This window comes from Nipponia nippon, unplaced genomic scaffold (assembly GCF_047370975.1).
Source record: "Nipponia nippon isolate SJK-2023a ecotype South Korea unplaced genomic scaffold, ASM4737097v1 scaffold_5, whole genome shotgun sequence".
NCBI classification, from domain to species: Eukaryota; Metazoa; Chordata; class Aves; order Pelecaniformes; family Threskiornithidae; genus Nipponia; species Nipponia nippon.
The window spans coordinates 74,123,672-74,145,440 of NW_028262369.1; the positions used below are offsets into that span (position 1 = coordinate 74,123,672).

At 39.6% G+C, this 21,769-nt stretch overlaps 1 protein-coding gene across 4 annotated transcripts in view; it reads left to right on the plus strand.

Moving 5' to 3' along the window:
* Positions 1 to 310: 310 nt before the first annotated feature.
* Positions 311 to 21,769, plus strand: part of ZNF385B (zinc finger protein 385B) — a 178,399-nt gene continuing 156,940 nt past the window's right edge. The window contains exon 1 of one of the 4 annotated variants that reach the window (XM_087731824.1): positions 311 to 376. The gene's annotated coding sequence lies outside the window, so the exon portion shown is untranslated. Of the gene's footprint in view, positions 377 to 6,499; positions 6,591 to 6,817; positions 6,954 to 18,925; positions 19,028 to 21,769 lie in introns of those variants that run through there. The other 3 variants (XM_087731823.1, XM_087731821.1, XM_087731825.1) reach the window with 3 other exon arrangements.

The following is a 21,769-nucleotide window of genomic DNA, read 5'->3' on the forward strand; positions in this document are numbered from 1 at the left end:
ATTTTACGGCATGCTACACCAGTTCAGTTAAATAGCGAAATAATAGCACCTGTGTTGCCAAATTTGCACTGGTAGTCTTATTTAAGATACAGACATAACTGCAGTTAGAGCCAAATCCTATTCCTGTTATCACAGAATAATTCTCCCTGGGGATTAATTGGAAGGACTATTATTTATTTTATAATTCTGAATGATGCATCGAGAATTCATACCGAAGAGTGTTAATTCAAGTACTTGCAATCAAGGATCGCAATGCATTTTCATAATGGTTTCTTTTATTCTCATTGTTCAGAGAAGGTCCTGAGGCTGTTGTAAAGAGGAGAGTCTGTCTTTCACCACCACCCTTCTTATTTTACCTCACACTAATTCTTCCAAGGTAAGCTTTGGCTATGTAAAGAATAAAAGATTACTCTTATCCTTGGTACCTTTTTCAATCCACAGCACATGACAGAAGACGACTAGTTTCCCATGTGATCTAAACCACTAGCACCTACATTGGATTTTGTATTTCATAGTTTTCCATTAGGGGAAACGTGGCAAAGTTATGCTGCATATGCTTGGCTTCTTGCCTGTCCTTGAAGTGGCAGATCTCTTAGAGACGAGACCGTCCCTCAGCTGAAGAATGATCTTTTCAATTCAGATTTTCTTGGAATCATAGTTTGTTGCATTATTTTTACATTAATGGAGAAATTTCCAATATATAAGCATACATGATACATCATCCTTGATTTTTGACTCGGTGACACCAAAGAACAAATGCGTTAGCTCAAATTCCTTACACTGCCTTTCTCACAGTTCCTCATCGCCTATGCTGTGCAGGTAGTATTTGTTATTTTTAAAAACAGATGGGAACTCAGGAGGTGACTCTGATCTTTCACCTGTACTTTACAAGAGAAACTGCCTAGTTCTTATCTGGAAATCCCTGGTGATTTTTAATGGGCGCTGGTTTAGGAACAGTGAAGGGAAAAAAATATTCTAATTGGTTTTGTTTTTCAGCTGAAGAACAGTTTGTTTCTTTGTTAAATGAAGTAGTGAAAACAAATAGCATGCCATCTGGCTAGCCTACCTGGGTACTTTACCAGGAGGTATTCAGATGTTCCCTCTGCCCGTTTACAACTTCTTAAGTCCTATATTACTAATGCACGTACTTTACCCAATTGTTCATCCCTGTCTAGGAATTATCTTATTGCTTGAACTGAATTAGAATTTTAAAAATCTGACTCTCTTTTGCAAGGATTTTCCCTGTCTGTTGTTGGAATTATTTATCCTCTAAATTACAAAATCCCTAGTGTTTCCAGCATTCATAGTAAATCAGTTATGCAGAGGAATAGGCCTCCATGTTATCTGTGAAGCTGATATTCTCAGGGGACAGGATAACATTGAATAGTCTTAATATGTACCAGTGAGCTCTCATTCTTAGAACAGATTGTGACTGAAAGGAAGGGTTTAGCTGCTTTTCAAGTGCTTGGAAAGATGTCATATGTTTTTCTTTAGCTCACTTTTTTCTGCTTCAGTTTCTCAAAGGAAGAACATCCTGCAAAAAGATAAAAACATTTAACATAGCTGGGAAGGTAATGAAGTACAGATGAAAAATATTTCATTAAAACAAAACATTTATTGCTGATTTGCAACTTTTAATATTGTTTTTACTTAGTATAAAACACAAACATTTGTTCATAAGTGATTTTTGAAAAGAATTGTGAGTATATAAATGAAAGCAGATTAGTGAAGAAGCATTCATATGACTATCTGGTTATTCTGTTTGTTATTTATTATTTATATTGAATGTGCACATACAACTCTAATCATAGCTTATAGGTGTGGTTTTCTGAGCACGACGTAGACAGATAACAAAGAGAATTCCTTGTGCCAAACACCTTACAGTCTAAATCCATGTAATTTTACTCAACATGCAATCAGGAAATAGAAATGCTATCATGGGAATTAACTGACCTGTCACACAGTATAAATAGCATAGTTATGTAAGACTGAACAGTTGGCAGATAATTCATAAAGTATATTCATATAAACAACTTATCAAATAATTTTGAATAATGCAGATAATTTGAAGGCACCCTCCCCAAGCTAAATTCCTCAGATACTGAGCATTCTAGCTATAGCTAGCAGACACAAGTTTAAAAAAAAGCGTATCTTTGAGCAGTTAAGAAGACAAGTGGGACACTTAAACACACTTTTAAAACACCGGGAAATTGGAAATCTGTGGGGAAAAATAAAAAAAAGCAGTAAAGAGTTAATAGCAAATTGCAAAAAGCATCTCAAGTAAAAAGGACTCCATCAAACATAGATGCAAGGTAAAAAAGAACAACAAAATAAATCATTGCCCTACTTAAAAAAATAAAGATAGATTGGTTAGCAAGTAGCAGGGCAGCTAAGTAGTTTCTTTGTCTGTTTTTGCCGGGGAGGCAGATGGAGATCTACTAAATCTGGGATTGTTTCCCCAGAGGCAGTAACAGGGAAGCTAGAAAATGTACAGGCATATAAGATATCTGGTTATAAAATGTCAGAATCCCTTGGAGGAACCGAAACTCAAGACATGCATACAGCTGTGAATCTTAAATTGAGTAAGGAAATCAATGAAGTTTCAAAAGTCTTAAAAAATACTTGATCCAGAAACAACACTAAAGACCTTCTTTACTTAAAAAACAAACAAACCAGGCAACAAACAAGGAACTGCATGCCAGTGGGAACAACTCTTAGAAATTCTTTTGAAGCAATATGTTGTGAGAAAATACCGGGAAAATCTCAGTTTGATTAGGGACAGGGACATGGATTCAGGCATGGAAGATCATACTTCAGTCATCAGAGGGACCTTCTTCACCATACTTTTTCCATGCATGAAAGTAAGTCGTTACATTTTTAGCTGTGTTTTATTAAAACTCTGTTATCAGACATTAATTTTGAAGACCATAGAAATGGATGGAAATCTTCAGAGAAAAAAAAAAAAGCAAACACCTCTCAAGTTTTTTTCTTCACATCCACACGGCAACAAGCCCAGTACTGTCTTGGAATGGGTAGAATGCAAAGCAAACATAGGTGGCTGCCTATATTCAGTTAAAATCAAGAGAATATGAATTTAGAGAGTCTATGCCAATTACCCTGGGAAAGAAGACATGTTGAGGTAATCACTTAGAAACATCTCCCATTATAAGAAGAACTGGTACTTAATGGAGGGGAAATGTTGAACTAACCCTACCTGTAGTCTCCCTATATCTGGTCTCCCAATTTCTGAAGTCTTTTTTACTGAAACATTTCTCACCACTAACATCAAATAGGTTACTGGAAAAGGCAGGTGAAAAGGATTATTGGAAACACTTGTGTTTATTTCCACAAAGGGAGACTTGTGGAATGTGTGTTGGAAGTATTTATTCTTGTTGTTCCTTGCGTTATGTCTTATGGGATCACCAAAGAGGCAAATCCCCATTTGGAGCATTAGGATGCCAATTTCGTATTTTGCGTAGATGACCAAAAGAAAAAAAAAAAAAGGTCTATATTCATACCTCAAGTGGTGCTTAGAGGCAGCTTATTTTCAAAATGGACAATAATAAAAAATTCTTGAGCCTTAATTCTCATTAAAAGTACAACAGTCAAGTAAAGGAAGACGTCCTCAAAATAAGTAGTAAGCCTTTCATGTATACAAAATTGGGTAGTGTGGAGAACTCAGCAGTTGCCTTGTTTTCTGGAGGAAAAAGTTACTTAGATTTCATGCTCTATAGCTCTTACAGGGTGAATCACATCTGTGAGGGTTGCTTGAAGCTTCCCAGGGGTGACCTCTCCTCATAATCTGATACAAAATGTCATCCGCCTTTAATATTACTGTTCAGTTTGGCTGCAAATACTTCCCAGCTCTTGGGATTTCCCTAGCTCATTTGGGGTTGCAGGCATCCCTAATAGGTTTGCTTGCACACACCATTCTGCATAGATCTATTCCTTTCAGTGACAAACTCACATCACATTATATCTGTTCTCTATGACAGCTGTTTTAAAAAAACAAAACCATCTAAGTTTATTTTGGTAGAGCAAAATTTAAAGTTCTAAAAAAGATGAAATGATACAATGCGATTCTAATTCACACTCAGCATGTCTTCTTCCTACTCTACGTATTCTTACTTTACTCTGGATAGGATCCCACCTCCATTTCCTCCACCTGTTTTTATTCTTAAGTTGCTTTATGCAGCTTTTCAGTGGAAATGCAGCAAGTAGCAGCCTCTCCTTTCCGTGAGGTTCCTCTGAGTTTACAAACCAGTTATCTCCTTATAAGCTCTCCTAGGTTAAATGGTCTTCCTGTTGCTTACACCACTTTTACAGCTGTTTTGATATTCTTCAACTACTAGGAAATACTAATTGTACAACAATTCTGTAATTGCATAACTTCTAGTGTGCTTTCAGCATTTGACAGAGATGAAATGTGACACTTTGATAACACAGATCACAGGGCATTTAAAATTTTCCATCTTTCCCACCTATACCATCTTCTAGAGCACAGCATTTGACAGGGAGCTGGAGTCCAGAATGGCGGGTTGCCCAGTGGAAGACTTAACTGAAATGCTTTATAAAGACGTTTACAATTATGGGCTAAATGTTGCTGTTTCTGATGAGAACAGTTCTTTCAAAGACAGATCCAAGATGCACTTTCACATAAAGTGTTCAAAACCGTATACAATTACCTACCTGCCATTACATCTCTCTGTAGGAGGCTGATGGTTAGCATTCACTGAAATGTCTTTTTTTTTTTTTTAAAAAAAGTAATTCACAATCCTACTGAACAGAAATGTATTTGTTCTGAAAAACGTTATAGTATTCACAGGGATTCTTAAACATTTTCATCTTAACAGCAACTATAGTGCATGGTCATTGTAGACCACCTTTCACCTTGAGATTGAATAACATTTCTATGGCAACTACAACAGCTGCTTATATAGAAAAATAATATTGCATGAACATAATATTCTTAGTTCTTTACAGTAGGACTTAACAGTTGGATATGAAGAGAAAATCGCTGATTTTTTTTCCAGTCCTGATGATAGATATTTTGAGATTTCTGAAGGTATTTTGGAGACTGTTGTTTTAGATTACAGAAGATTTGTCTTGAAAAGGGCTGAAAGATAGACAAAAGATAATCAAATATGAAAATGTTGGATGTTGCAATCATACATGGGTGTTCCTTTTCAAGATAATCAATTTAGTGTCTGATTGACCCCAAATCCTGCCAGCCTCGGTCTTTTTTTTTTTTTTTTTTTCTGAGCTGAGTTACTGAAGGGGTTGTGTACACTCGCAATTCCTCTACCATTGATCCAATGTTCCCAGTTTCAGTAGTGGATTCTTCCTACTGTGTCATCTATTCTGCCACTATAGATTCAGACAAACTCAGAATTTCTGGGAAAACAGAAATGTGCCGTTTTCAGCTTCTTTTTCGCTCTGTAGGAGACATCAGCAAATCTTTCAAAAACACTTAGTGATGCTTTAGAGTTCAGATTTCTTCTGAGCAAGAAGTTTGTGGCAGGTCAAGCACCAGAAGAAGGGCTATATTCATGTTTTCACAGGATGATTAATTCAAACTCTGAAAATTTCCTGTCCTGAATTATAAAAGAACTTATTGAACATAAAACTGTAAACAAGGTATGATGCAATTCTTAATGGTATTAAGTAGCACTGCTCTTCTCCAAAAGTTGAAATTAAAATTAAAATACACAAAGAAGGTTTTCTCCAATGTTAAATGTTCCTGTTTTCCTTTCTGCAGAGGAACAACAAATTAAGTACTGCAGGATTTCCCCCATTTGCATCATGTTCTACGGGAGGGATATTTGAATTATAAGAGCTGATACCATAAAAATGTTTTGTACTTAAGTTTGTATTGATTTTGATATTTGTCATTTATAGTATTATTACTTTTCCATTAAGTACACTTCCAAAAATTGATGTTTTCTAGCGTAATGATTATATTTAAGATACGTTTTTGCACAGTTTACAAAACAGAAGTTCCTAGTAGTGCTTATTGTTGTGCACCGCTGACAGGTGGGCCGACAAAGCCAAAGGCTCAGGAGTCTCACCAGCGGTTTGTGTAAATTTAGGAAACAAAGAGAAACCCCTGACGACCAGAAACTGAAGAGGAGCAAGAAAAGCAGGAGGCACAGTGTTTCAGCTAGGTGTTTTTTTCTTTTTTTTTTTTTGAAAGCTGTTGCTTCTGGGACGTGGCTGTGGTACTTCTGGCACGAGAAGTCCCAGAGGAATCGGGAAATACTGAGGGAACAGCGCTCGCCATCTCTGGGCTCGCCCAAGGAAAATAAAAACCCTGTGCTTGAGGAGGCTACTCCCAGCAGCAGCCGGTTTCGCGAGAGACAGCCGGGGCCCCGCTGCGCGGCGGGACCCGGGCTGGCGGCCCTGCCGGCCCCTCGCCCCGGGCTGGCCCCTCAGCGGCGGCACGGGCGCTACGGCAGCACCCCGGCGACGGAGCGGGCGACCCGAGGGCAGCGCTCACAACTTCGGCCGGTTCGGCCCTCAGCGGAGCCACCCAGACGCTGCGCCCGAACTCCCCGGCGGCGGCGGCGGGGACCGAGCCAGGGCCGCCCGCGGTGAGCCCGGCCCTCAGCCCGCGGCGCTGTCACCGCTCGCCCCTCTCCGCCGGGGAAGAGACGCGGCCACCGGTGCCAACGGCCTCCCCGCCGAAGCGGGAGCGCGCAGGCTCCGCCTCCGCTGGCGACCCCCGGCCCGCGCGCCCCACCTGAGCCCGCTGAGGCGGGGCGGCGGCGGGGACGGGGACGGGGACGGGGAGGGCCGCCGGGGCCGGGCGGACGCATGCGCCGGGGCGGTGGCAGCGGGCGAGCCGCCGGGGTCCGGCGGAGTTGGGACGCGCTCGCCTCGGTCCGGCCGGAGCGGGGCTGCCGCGCCCGCCCGCCGGCGCCGCGCCGCCTCCCTCCCTCTCGCCGGCAGCTGAGGTAAGGGGCGGGCGGTGTCCCGCGGCTCGGCAGGTGCCGGCGGGGACCTTGCTCAATGTCACGGCGCGGCGGAGGGCGAGGAGGAGTTGGGGCGAGCGCTCTGCTCGCCGGGGATGCCCGGCCCGGCCGCGGGGCGCGGGCAGAGCCGGAGCCCCCGATCGAGCCCGCCCGCTCCGCGCCGCCGGGCAAACTTTGCCGGCGCTGCGGGCGCGGAGCGGGGCGAGCCGCAGGTGGAGGAGCCGCAGGTCGAGCCGCAGGTAGCAGGTTTCCCCGGGGCTTCCGCCTGCCCTGGCGGAGGGGGGTTAGCGGCGTCTCTCGCAGCTCTACGTTTCTTTCCAGAAAAGATAAGGCGCGCCTCTAAATAGGTCAGGGTCTTCAGCAGTGCATGAGATTTGCGTAACGATTTTTCTTACCTCGGAAAGGTACGGGGCTTCTTTCCTGGGCTTCCAGGCTAGACGGAGCTCTGTTTTCCTTGCATACTGACTGACTTTTTTTTTTAAAATAGTTGCACGAGCATAGCTCGGCTTTCTTGTTTTATAAATCACGACGGCTTTGGGAAAGGTAAATTTCTTCAGTAAAGGAGGAATTAACCTACATGAAGGAGTCATCCTTGATGAGCTAATTACCCATGTTAAGTGTAAGTGCTTGGCTTCACAAGCTTCTTCATCACGAGCTCGTGGATGGTGGTGGCATGCTTAAAATACTAAACTTTAAGTCCTGGTGACGCCATGTTTCAAAGAGTGTAACGGAGAGGTAGGTGCAAGGTTGTGTTTTCTGCAGGTACAGACAGGAAATTTCCTTGTTTCGGAGGAATTGTCAGAATATTCATGCATGTGTGAATGCTCATGTTTGTTTTCTGCTGACTTTTGACTCCTAAACAAACTAGGGAACCCTCTTCATGGGTTTTAAATCTTCTGGGCACTAGGTCTTTGTTGTTAAGCTTGAATGGAAAAGTCTGTAAATGGGAAAGTTAGAAAAGTGTGGTACCGTGGCCACTCAAAAGCTTAAATAAATCTTCAAAGTGAACATCTAACTGCAGCTAACTACTACTTAAAGGAGGAGGGAGATGATAGTTTTATTTCCCGTTCTCCTTGCTGCTACTTCAGTGATATCTGTCACAAAGTATAAAAATGAGGTGCAAAATAATTCCTCTATTACTGTCAAGAACCTGTAAGTTTTCTTATCTGAATGACATGTAATATGAAACAGTAGTGTAAAAACTTTAAGTTGATGAGGACACGTCTGTGTGATTGCAATAGATGTAGATAAAGCACTGCTACTGGGGCTCCAGAATGAGAGGTGATGGTAGGACACTGGTGAGACGCCCAGGCTGGCGAATGCAGGGAGGACGTGCTCTTTGCAGCTTCTGTCGCTTACGGCAGCATCCTGCTCACCAGTGGATGCCGCCGCCGCCCCCTGCCCTGTTCCTTCAGTTCTGGAAAGGAGAAAAAGGTGTCCCTTTGCACAGTCCAGAGCTGACGCTAGATGGGTTTAAATGGGTTATGCTGCTTCTCCTTTTCCAAATAAGTAATCTTACTGTTCCTTCCAACTCACCAGGTCAGTAGATTGCTTACAGGGTGGGATGAGGGATGTGGTTTTTCTTCTTTCTTCTTTTTTATTGCTAAGATGTTCCTCCTTAGCCACAAACTTTTTTCTGGTGTTCAGTCTCCCCAGATGGGTTTTCTGTACCTCACACCTTTTCCAGTGAGCAGGGATTGATGCGATTGCGTGAACCCTGAAGGCGGAAGAGAAACTGGGACTTGTGAAATTGGTCACGTTACTAACTTCTTTTTCTGTTGTTTGATTAAATAATCTGTAAGGTAGTAAGAAATTAGAAAGCAAACAATCCTCTTACACAGTATCTTCACTAAATTACCAAGTTCCTGTGTTTTTCCCTGATGGATAATATAACGGATGCTTGGTTAAGCTTAAAAGTGTTAACAAAAACTAGCCGGTATCAAGAGACTTTGCTGTCCTGGCCTCTTCCCGCAGGAGCGGGAGCTGTCCATCGCCCCTGTGCTCTGCCTGCGCTCTCTCACCAGGGGTGAATGTACTCGCATCAGCGTGAATCTCTCTTAACCAACTGTTCTCAGCTGTCTGCATCTTTTTTTTTTTTTTTTTTTTCTCCTTCCTCTTTAGGACTTCTTCAGCTAAGTTTTAACTGAGAGGCTGTCTTCCTACTTGAATACAGTTGCTCAGGGATAAGGCGGTATAAAAGCAGGAAAAAGCCCTGTGGAAGATGATCTTTCAGGGGAGTGTAGGCTTGTTAGTTAATTAGTTCTTCAAGTCCTTGGATTTCAAAAGCAATGAGGATTGCTGCATAAAACATAACAGATGCTTAACCGTCGTTGCAGTCTTTGCTCTTCAGGTTATCACAAGAGACTGCGGTTTGAGAATATTTGCTCTAAGACTTTGAGGAATTTATGAAATGAGGCATTAGTGTTGTTTTAAAAATGAACATATGGTACAGCTGTGGTAGTCTCAAATCCTGAAATATTTGTCAGGCTGTTTTGGGACATAACAGAGTACGGAACTGGAGTGTAAGGTTCTCTCTAGTGTACTGAAATACACTGCAAAGCTTAGGTCATCTGTAATTAATGGGAAGAAAAGATGACTTTGCAGTCTGAATAGCTTGCTTTCTGAAATTCTGCTATCACTTCGTTATATGCTTTAAAACCATTGAAATTCCTTGAATGTCAACTTGTAGCAGATAAATATTTTAGTCCTGTAACTTTTGCATTTCATTCAGAAAACTGTAGTACTTAATACACATCACCCATCAAGATACAAGCGTGAGTATCTTATCAGATGTGATCCTGTATTACCTCTGATGCTGGGAAGGTAGAGGCAGGTGTTAAATGCCATAATATCCCAGGTAACAAAAGGGAAATTTATCCAAATCCATAGACTGCACTTGCATCTTTTATCTTCAAGCTGATGAATGCGCAGAGTGTTGAAGGAATTACAGGAACTTCACTCTCCTGTGTGACCGTAATATCCCTCTAGCTGCATAGGTTGGTAGATTTTCACCAGACGCCCTGGTTGGCTAACTTCACAGGTGCAGTTCAAATGTTGGTTGAAGGGCTATTTTCTATTGTTATTTTGCCCACAAGTGCAAAATGTATAGGTTCTTTTCAAAGGTAAAATTCCTCTTTTTACTGCAGCTTCACAGAGCATGCATAATCATACTGTAGGAAGTTTATGGTTTTTATTATGTAACAAATGGCAATGTTTTTAAAACAAAACATCTAAAACATTTTGAAAATTTGTCCCCTAAGGATTCTTAAAAATGTTTTTCATAAAATTAATCTGTTTTCTGATTCTACGTAATCCACAGAGGAAACTGGGGAATTATGACAAAAATCATATGTGCACAGTGCAGTCATTTGATGTCATTCTACGTTGTTGGAGAAAGTGCTGCAAAACAGTAGCTAGTATTCTAATATAGTTACATTCAATGGAAGCATATAGTATTAAGTAAGCATTGCTTAATTTATGGCATCAATAGTATGTTGGTAAAAAGAACAAAATACTTGGTGATTTGTTTTGGCATAATGTGGCTTTTAATGACAGGAGATCAGGGTCTTACTCTGTTTGCCAAAAAGAAAGCTTTTTCTTCTTATGCCCTGCAATACATCACATTTCATGAAGTTGAGCTAATATTTCCAAGAGTGATGAATCATGCCCATTAACTTTTGCAGTTTTATTGTGTTTCCTTTCTAGATAAGTGTTCTCATCAGATTGTCTGCAATAATTCTTTCGAATCTCTCAAATGTAAGGTGTAGAATCTTAGCACGTATGTTGTACATTCTGCATGCAACTGTGATTTTTCTTATGTATGAGCTAAAGCTGACATTGCTTTCTATAAACATATTAACTGACATGTTAAAAATTCATTAGAGAACCTGAGCTGCCAAGGCTTGTAAAAATAGAAGCCTTGTAAACTGATCTAACTGTATCAGTGCAGTTCCAGTCCTTCTCTTATCAATATTGGTACCTTACCAATTTGCTGCTGTCAAACTGCCAGATGGATCTTGTAATGACAGGTGATGCTAATACACATCTAAGCACGCTAGAACTGTGCTGTTTACATTACTGATGATTATTTGGATATGAGCAAGTTTGGCTGTTACAAAAATATTGCTAATACTTCATTCCTCAGTGAAATTATCCAATAACAGGTTTTTTTATTGACAACTTTTTTTGGTGTTAAACATTTAGAATAAGGAATTTAAGGGAGGGGGTTAGCTAAACATAAGTACAAGTAGAAGATTTAGACACTTAAAGTCCTTTTCACCTCATGTTATATACCTAAATTCTTTTCAATTACATAGAGTTCTCTGTTTAAGTGTTTCATAGGTCTTAAAATGTTGAGTCTGCCTTGAACACAGAGACTGCGTAAATAGGTTTCAGTTTACAGATAGGTGAAATGCACTTTCTTCTGTGGCAGAATGCAGGATCTGCATAATTATGCATCTTGGTTCACAATTTTCTAAACCTTTTCCTGGTGATTTTGCTGTGTGACAGGATGATGGGTTGTGGTATTGGTAAAATGCTGTGATTCTGAATATATATATATGTATAAAATATACTGAACAGCGTTTTGTTACTCTTGACTTTTTATTAGCGAACTGTTTGGTGCAGACGTGCCAGTGCTGAAAGTATGGAGGACTTGGGGCACACCTGCAACTAAGTCATTCATTCTGCATGTGAACTAGTGTAATCTTGTCTCCTACAGCTCACTGAATCATACTGAGAGATGTCTCACAAAGTTTCCCCTTGCAAACAAACCACAGAGCTCAAAGCTAGTCCGCTCTGTGATAATGTGATCGTGTTCACCCCATTACTTGTATCTGCGTGGCAGGGACGGCAATCCTTGTAAGACTAAGGTAAGTCTTGTGTGTAAAGGAAGACTGTGTAACTGCTTACTACAGGCACTGAAGAACAATTCTCTACCTGACTGAAATGATACAGAGTTAAGGTCAGGAGAGAAAAGTAAAATTAACTGAGGTGAAGCTTGAATCATATTGTGACATTTAAAAAAAAAAAAAAAAAAAAAAAGATATGTTTTAATGTGCCATGGCATTTTTATGGTTTGTGACGCTTTTGGTGCAGCATGGCAGCCAAAATGCTGCCATTCTACAACCAGTGTCTTCTCATGCTGAATGGTTTATAGTTGACTTACTTAATGGTGGCTGGTGTAGTGCTGATTCCCAGCAGAGGATGCCACCTACTGAACCTTTAACACTACTTAGCACTACTAAACTTGTAAGATCTAATGAGTTTATAGCATAAGTGGCTATGGCTGTAGGCCACGTTGTGTTCTCTATATATACTTGTGCAGGTACCAGAAAGTTAAACATACGGTAGGAGATTTTGTTTAACAGCTCATGCTGTTGAGTTTTGATTTCTCAGTACACTTCTCAGTACATCCCATTTAAATACAGTACACTGTCAGGTCTCCTTAGTCCTATTACAATTTGATACAATTTCAAAGATTAATTAGTTTAAGGACGAGTGATATGACAGGCAGCATTAGTACAGTATGCTTCAAAATGGGAGGAGAGGAAAAAAAAAAGTATAATGCGTTTTTTATGTAACTTGGTTTACGCTTTACAGTGTTTATTTGGCTTTATCATAATTTTGAGCTTTAAAAATGAGCTTGTTTTCCTAAGCCAGGGGAAAAAAAAAATTTGAGCATACTCATAATCAAGACGTATGCCAGAGAAGATGAGTTTGGGTAAGATATTCAGTAAACACTCTCAAAGTTCTTACTCTGCCCTGTGCAGCATGCCTTCCAAAGAAGCTCTAGGAACCTCCTAATGGGATTTTGTAATGGAAATGCTAATACAAGCTAGCAGAGGAGTACCTAGTCTCTATCTTTGCATGACTGCATATGACAAAAAAAATATTGCATAATCTTTCTTCCTTTGGCCACCTGCTAATAATTGGATGGTGAGTCTTTGACTTGGAATTGCAAATCCATGTAAGTGCCTCGATGCACTTCATCTTTCTTTTAAAATGAGATTATTTAATACATGTTACTAATTAAGAAAACCCCTTATAAATCAGTGTCAAAGCTTTATGGAAAAAGATTCTGTCTTTGCCTGTTTCTGCAGTCTGTTATCTGCAATGCAGGTACAGTCTGTGCCAGAAAGCTGCGTATTTGGTAGATTGTGGGGCCTGTGCATGGTCAATACCATGTTTGATGCTTAACTTGGTCCCTTGTTAATCAGAGAAACAAGAATACCCATATTATAGACATCAAACAGCATTAAGACAGCTTAAAAGTTACAAAGTTAACTATTTGAAAATTAGGAAATGCCAGAAAGTGTTGTCTGTACAACCTTAACTGAACCTGTTGGTGTGTATAATCATGATAATCATGAGTCTTTTTATTTTTTATTTTTTTTATTTTTTTCTCTTCTCTCTGTGGGACTCTCACCAAGCTTTGTGCACAGGATAGGTAATGCTTGCTTACTGACAAATGACTCTTCCTGGATCTCTTGGTGCATGGCTTGTCACATGAACATTATTCTGAAAATGTGGGCTTTTCACTGGTGCTCAGCCTATAGTACCTGTGTGCTTCCCAAACAGTAAAAATAAATAAATAAATAAGCTTTGCAATACATAAACGAATGGCCTTCTGACATAGAGGGAAGCTTCAGCACAGAGAGAGGTCTTCAGCAATGACGATGCTCAGTTTGAGAGTCGTGGGGACTGGTACGTCAACACTTGGGATGATGTAGTGCATGTTCACAGCAGAGCTGCTGTTGCCTTGCATTGCAGCATGAGCATTCAGCACTTCTATAAACTAAAGCTCGTAGTTATCAAGTTAGGCTCCCAGAAAAGGCATGCACAATTAGTGATTGTGGAAGGATTGATGTAAGCAACTTGCCTAGCATTACTAGCAGCTCTGTGGTAGAGCCTAGGCTACAGATAGATTCTGCACTGCAGCATTCAAGTGCCTTAACCTTGAGAGAATCCTTTTCTTCCAACTTCTACAGCAAATGAGGTAGGTTTTTTCAGGAAGTAGTTGTTCTTATGACTTACGTTGATTGTCTTGATTCATCTCCAGTCTGTGAGGAGAGGGAAAACATGATCTTGTAATTTAAAGAGCCTATTAGCTTTTTTTTTTTTTTTTAAAAAAAAAACCAACCTATACAATCCATAAATTCTGTCCTAGGGAATCATGGTAAATCTTGAATTGTTCATCAGTGCTTTTCAAATGTTTAGATCCAGAGTCTCGCTTCTGGAGCTTATGGAATGATTGAAGAAATGAACTTTGTACTACTATGTGGAGCAGCATTAGAGGCTTGATGCGCGCTGTCCAAGTTTCACTGGTATTTGCTCAGATATTGTCAAATCCCAGTCTGGAGAACTTCAGCACATTCTTTTAGACAGGTGGCATCAGAAGCAGCAGAATCTTATTACAGACAGTTTTGGGCAGCCACGATGGAGTTATGACACTCCTAGTCCCATAAGTAATATGAAAAATATGAAGTCCTCTAACATATGGGTAGGGATGTTTGGTGCTATTGCCTTATTCTATGTAGTATTAAGCTGCACAAAATTAATATGTGTTGTCTGCAAATGTATAAAAAAATTTCGAAGATGGAAATAACTCTTCTCTTAGAAGTATCTGAGACTGCTGTAGCTTTACTGATCTAGGTTTGAATGAGACTAAATCCACTGTACTTGGGACCCCTTCTCTACTGCAGGCAGGTGATAGATGCTCTGCAGCAAGTGATATTCCTGAAAGGCTAGACAAGAGCTACCTACAGTGGTGTTTTCTTTCTCTTTCAAACAGGTTTGAGAAAACATTTCAAGTCAAATTCTGCTGTCGTTCCTTGGCATGTGGGTTAGTCTCGCCAACTCAAGAATGCTACAAAAATACCATAAGAAACTAGACAATGGAGCTTTACAAACTTCAGCAAGCATTGAAGAAAGTTGCACTGATGATCAGTAATAACAAATGTTGACAGAACTAATGTCAAAATTTGATTATATTGTCAACTTCATAATTTGGTTATATTGTCAACTATGTTGCAATGCCATATGTTAACTCTGTAAATTTGATGAGTCTCAATTGTCCCCTTCATAATAACAGTTTATTATGTAACTCAAATAGGATGGGGAGGAGAAAGTGAGAGGCAGACAAAACAGGAATGCTGTAATGTTTGTTTTGAATTATTTCAGTGAATTTGCATTAGCCAATATTTCTGTGTATAACTTGGTGGCGGTTTGTTGTTGCAGTTTAAAAGAGCTGGAAAAACCTCTGCCCTTGAAGGAACTCCATGGATCTCTTACGTGTTATTTGTAGCTCTGAGAAGCTTCTCACCTTGCTTCCTTAACTGTAAATTACAATATTGATCAAGTTTCTGTATAGCAGTTTTTTAAGAAAGGATTTGAATTTTCTTCTCCATCTGTAAAGTGGGCATCTAGATCTTGAGCAAGGGTAGGAAAACTTCCTTCTTGTTCAGAGGAAAAGATTTATACTAATCTGATATGGCGAATGCTTAAAAAAAAAAAAAAAAAAACAAGTACATGCTGATGTTAAACTCCAGATGACATGAGACAGACAGGCTGCAAGGAGCCTGTGGCTGACAAGAGCGTGTGGGGTTTGTAATCTCTACGTGCAGAACCGTGGCTGCTTCCTGCCTCGTGTGCTGTATGCAGTTGATCAGAGGGTTATTTTGCCATGTGGTTGTGATAACTATGGGAACTGTCATGGCGAGTTAGGAGTCAACAGCATGTTTCATGGTGAGTGTGGGGTCTTGGCAGATTTGCTTTTGTACACTACTACCATATAAATGTGTTTGTAATATTGACATGATGTTTTGTATGGAGTTGCTCTTGTTTTTACAGAGCTGGAGATCACATTTTGTGTGACACTGCATCAAAGTTTCAAATGTTTCTGATTATGTATTTTTGACTATATATATACATTTTTTGAATCCGTTCCTGTCATTTATTGTTATGTTGTTGCTGTCATGCTGCTTCTTCCATCTTACGAGAACCCTCAAATTCCTTTCATGTTAATGACTTGTTGCAAAAACCAGATATATTTTAAAATTATGTATAAGGTTGAAGTAGCTGGCATTGGGCCACAGAAGTATTTTATGTTGTTTAAAAGGATCATTTCAGCTTCCTTTTCTGAATGGGCTAGTTTTCAGAAATGGGTATTAGTGGATTTTTAAGCATTGTCAGAGTCTCTCTAGAATGCTTGTTACTAGGATTTGTATTTTATGTTTTTCCAAAAAGCCATAGGCAGAACTTAATTCACTTATCAGAGTACTGCCAAATGCTTCTTAGAGTTAGTAGGATAGCATGAAGATGAAAAACTTCCTCAAGATTGCTTGGGATCTTTCAGGTTTGAAGGTCATGGGAGAGCGAGCTGTGGCTTCCTGGGCTGACTGCAGGCAGCCCTGCCTGGCCTCTGCCCACCTACCTCTTTGTTGTCCCCTCAGGCAGCTTAATGCCTTGGTCGTTGGCCTTTAGTAGTTGTATTTCTTGGATTTTCTAACTTCTTAACCCCTGCGTTGGCTTGGTGAGCTTAGCATTTGACCTAGTTGTGTATCCGATTCATGTCCCCCTTCCTGATTGCAACCTAGCTCTACAAATTGCAAGAGTGGCCAGCAACTTGCTGGGATACTTGGGATACCCAAGTAAAATGTGAATGTTCAGATGGATGCTGCCCCATTTTTAACAGAAATATTTTCAAGCCCCTTTTCCAGTCAGTCAAGCCTGAAATAAAAGTATTTTTTGAAAAATTTCACATACTTTTTTTTTGTCTTCAGCAGAATAAAAGAAGAATGTTCTTTATTTTTAAAGCTTAGTCGTCAAACCTGTGTATACATTCAGAGTGGAAAAACGTTTGTTCTTCCTTGTTTTAAGGTATTTGGTGTGAAACCAAAGTTACGAAAATGGAGTCTAAGACTGCCATATAAGCACTTGACATATAAGTCCTTGCAGTTGCACATTATTGAGACTGGTGAATATGTATATTTTAAAATGTGTATAGTTAATAATTACTCTGAGATTCATTTTCTTGCATGTGATGAATTGCTTTAGTAGCTACAATTATTAGGTCACTGAAAAGAAGGTGAAGAAGGAATAAAAATAAAACATATATTCATATCTTTATAAAAATCCTTTAGAGAAAAAGCTCTTGGAGTTAGAGGATCATCTTCATGCTGTATTTTTATATGGCCTTGGTATAACGGGTTTCTCACCCACTGACAGATGCTCTAGGTGTCACAGTAATATTATGCATACTTGAAAGCCCTCTTGAGTTGTGAGATAGATAGATAGAGATATATATATATATTTCAGTTAACATGTCTGCATCAGATTTACCCCTAACCCTTCAAAGAAGATCTTCTACCACATAATTGCATTGACTGAGAAATCTGGTATCAGGAAATGGATTGTTTTTTCTCAAGTGAGCCATACCTTTTTGGCAAAGGGATCCTGTAAATAGCCTGAAGTGCTCACACTTAAATTTAACTGCATTTGATTAATGCTTTGCCTTAGTGCATGTAGAGATTTCTTGGGCTGTGACTTTCTATGTTCAGAAGCATAGGAGTTTGCTCTAATTGGAAAAAAAAATTACTAAGTTCAAAGACCACATACAAGATTGCACTGCAGCACAGGTGTGCAAGGCAGAGTTAAATCTGCTATTAAAAAAGAAAAAAAGGCTGACTCACGGTTTCATGGGGCTTCCACGCTAGGAAATTAAATATCGATGTCTTTCAGATAGCAATGCCCACCTCTTAGAAGAAAATACCTATCTTCTTGAAGTGTCTTTTAATATTTGACAATATTTTATACAAAACATGGCCAATTTTAGAGCTCTCTGATATGTAGCAATGCAAAATTATATGCTTAGCTGACCCTTTAATTAGCTCTTATTCTGTCTCACATGATTTATAGCTCCATGACTCCTATGTAAAAATGATATATGACTTAATGAAGTGGAAAGCTAGAATATGGGTTCATGCCTCTAGTTGTTTAATGGTTTCCCCTAGCTAGGTGACTGGTGTGCTGGAGGAGAAGAAAGCAGCCACGAGCATCTCCTCATTTATTACGGCAAGGACGTAAAAGTCCATGTCACTGTGACTTATGGTTGTTTGCTTCCTTGTCACATATACAATTCATTGGAGCGCGGAGAGAATGTGGCTCTTCCATAAAGCATAAAAATAGCAGGTAAGAATAGAAATGCAAATGTAATCTGTCTTGCTCAAACTTAGTTTAATGCAGCTGTTTCACATATTCAGAATCTAGCTCTAACTTTTTCTTGATACTAGAGAAATAGTATTCCAGCATGATTTAATTCCAATAACGGGGTGGAAAACCTTTGGCAGGCCAACTGTTTTTATTAGCTATGGGGTTTTGGGGAGGGTTTTTTCAAATGGCTACTTTGACTACTTAAGTAACTTTTTTGGAAAGAGGTAATTGTTTGATGTGTTACTCTTAACACCTGAAGTTCCTCTAGTTATGTTTCTGTTAGTTTCAGAGTATTTGTCTTTACAACATCTTTGATATGGTGGTTCTGATATTCTTAACTACAATACTGTAAACTCAAATTAGTTAATTCTGGATTCTTAATCGTTTAAGTGGTCTAAGTGTGTCTTCTGGAGTGGGGAGGGGAAAAAAAATCAGGGATATCGCAGAAAGGAACTGACTTTGGCTTTGTTTTGATCACCAGAAATCATTTGGTTTCCATTTGGGGCAGCTGCTTTCAGTAATCACTGGGGGGAGCCACCTGAAATACAGGAGTGGAATGAGAGGTCATTTTTATTTTGCTGTACAGCTGCATAGTTTAAGTTCAAGAATTATCACCTTCTGCCAAGAGTGCAGTAGTATTACAGGTACACCTGTTTCTAGCGTCTGTGTGGGACACAAACACACACATATTTAATTCTGAATCTGTTGTGATCTACAGGCATTTCCTGTATATTCCAGGAAGTGTCCATTCCTTACTTAGTCTGTAGTCCTATTTCTGTGGAGCCATGAAGGCTTGAACCTTTGCTGGCTCGCATCTGAGAGTTGTGGTCTGTCCTGAAAGATCTGTAGGTCCATCCTTTTCCTTTTTTTCTTTTTTTTTCCCTCCTCTTGTGAAGTTTGGGCTTACTGCTATTAATCTTCAAAGAACTGTGTGGTACCTTTGCAGTTTATATGATACCGTATACATGAACTACTGAGATTGGAAGTGAAGACGGTTACCTGCTCCCATGATGGGAGGTATAGTTTCTGACGCATGTTTTGGGGTTCACAGAGGGTAATGTTTTGCTATTGCCAGATGTTTATTCATTAATTAAGTATTTAAGGATTTGTAGAATTTGCGAGTTCTTCCTTCAAATTTCTGATCCCTTTCTCATATTCATAAATATTTGTTCAATGTTTGTGGACTTTACAATATCTTTTGGAACCAGCAGTCTTTGGGACAGCTGGTCCAGGAATTTTTAGGTATCTGGGAAAAACATAACAACACTCCCCCTCTTCCAAGTGTCCTCCAAGCACTGGCAGTGGGTCTAATTGTGCAAGTGGGCTGTGTGGGTCATCGTTGTATTTGTATCTTTGGCTTCTGGGTACTGGGCTCTCGTCATTCTTTTAAACATCAGTAGAAGAGAAACTGTGACCTTCCATTTTACAATTGCAGTTTGTGCTTACTTCATGATTGCAGTTCAGATAACAGAAGTACGGTATTCAAGGAACTATGCAACCTGCTGAGGTTGTGGCAGAGCTTGAGAAATTAGTGAAAAGCAAAGATTACTGCTCTTGGAAAGGTAGATCAGTCCTCTTAAACTCTGTATTTGGTGATGTGTTAGCTTGTAATTTGAGAAGTGAATTATAGAAGCTTTCCCAGCACTTCTGAGATTGTTGCAACTTCTGGGAAATCTCAAACAAGCTGTGATTTCTGCTGGACCTTTCAAGGAGGCTGTTTTGTAATACGTAATAGGGATCTTGCTCAAAGTACTAGGGACATCAAAAGAGCCATTTCCAGAGTACAGTAAGGAGTATACGTGCCATTCACTGAATAATCCTGGACGTACTCGCTGCCAGAACGGCAAATTTCATAGTGCAATCCCCCTCATGCCCTACGTGCTGCTGTATAAGATGATCTGCCTCACTCCTCCCAAATCTGGATGGAGGCTTTTTAAAGAGGGGTGGGTGGATGTGTTAAGTTGCTCATCGCTACAAGGTAGGCTGAGGTCACCTACTGAGAGCAGCTCTGCACATGAACAAGGATACCATAAGAAAATGAATTTTCTCTTTGTAGTTCAGGTAATAACTAGGAAAGAGTTCTAGTTAATATGAAATATAAGCAACTGTGCTGAGGTATTGGAAGTAAACTTGTTCAGATTTGTGTAAGGTAATAGCTACAGATGCTATTAAGATCATCCAGCATCTTGATTTTTCTTTGGGAATGTTTCATCCAATTCTGAGTAGGCTCATCCTGGCTTACCTTGGGATATGATCAGTTATATTTTACAAGGTGATACGTTTTGTAGGGAGTTGGAATTTCAGTTACACGTTTTTCTAGGTAAAAAACATCTCTGTTGGTGAATATATGAATATAATAGGGTAACACTGATAGTATCTTTATGTATGAAGGTGTTTGCATACTTGCTGTCACCAGCAAGTCACTGTTATTACTGAACTATTCAATTGTTCTTGTTCCTGACTCTGGCATTTTTCGAGGTACAGATACATTGATGCACCTGGCTCCAATCATGCAAATATATTTGCATCTGTGGGTCCTTCCTTTTCTAGGGAGATTGTTGCGTGCTGACTGATCCACCTGTGCAGAAGCATTTGTGAGATCAGAGCCTAAGAGTATTACTGTTAAATGTAATTAGATGTTAGACTTGCACTGTAGTGCAATTTCTTCCAAGTGTCACCCAAGATTAACTGAAGAACAGGAATGATTGAGGACACTTTAACTGCTGAATCGTTGGAAAACCATTCTGAGGGGGCAGAGTTTTTAAATTGATAATTGGGGACTGTGGGCCATTACCATGTGTAACTCCTTGCTGAACAAGAAGTTTTAAAATGTTCCTCCTTGCTTAGTCTACTTTTAAAGAATAAATATTGTTTCTTGTGAAATAATTTGATCAAAAAGTAGTATCTAAGTATTAGTATATTATTTCCTGCTGATTTTGTATATCTGAGTGATAGTGTTTGCTGATGAATCTTTCTTCTTTTTCTATATAAGAAATTTGGAATGAGTATCTAAAAGGCAGGGTCAGTATGATCAAATCAAATATTTCCCAACTTGAACGAAATATTCTATTAAAACAGCAAACAGTGGATGCTGTACTGGCACTGTTTAGGCTTGCTATGTTTTAGGAACCTTGGGATTAGTGTTTATCTGTCCCATAAAGGACACAAATCATTTAGATTAGAAGTAATCTGATTGTATTGAAGTACAAATTATAGCACAAAGGCCATTCAAGTGGGTTAAGTGACCAGGGTTGGTAAACACCATATGACTGCTGATTGGTCGATGAAAGAGTATTAACTGAAAGATAATGATGGATTTTAATCCAAATCTCTAAAGCACAACAGCTGTAGTTCCCAAATGAGTTCCCTCTCCGACAGAGTTTTAGGACACCCATTTATTTGTTCCCAACTATTTCTCTTGCACAAGAATTAATTTGAAATATAATTCATTATTGCTATATAGAATATAGCTATTCCATACAGCTTTCTTTGATTAGATTTCTATTCTACTTTCAGTAAATGAGTTCACTATGATTTTTATGCACATTGGAGAAATTGCAGTGTGTTTATTTCGGTGTTCTGCAGTA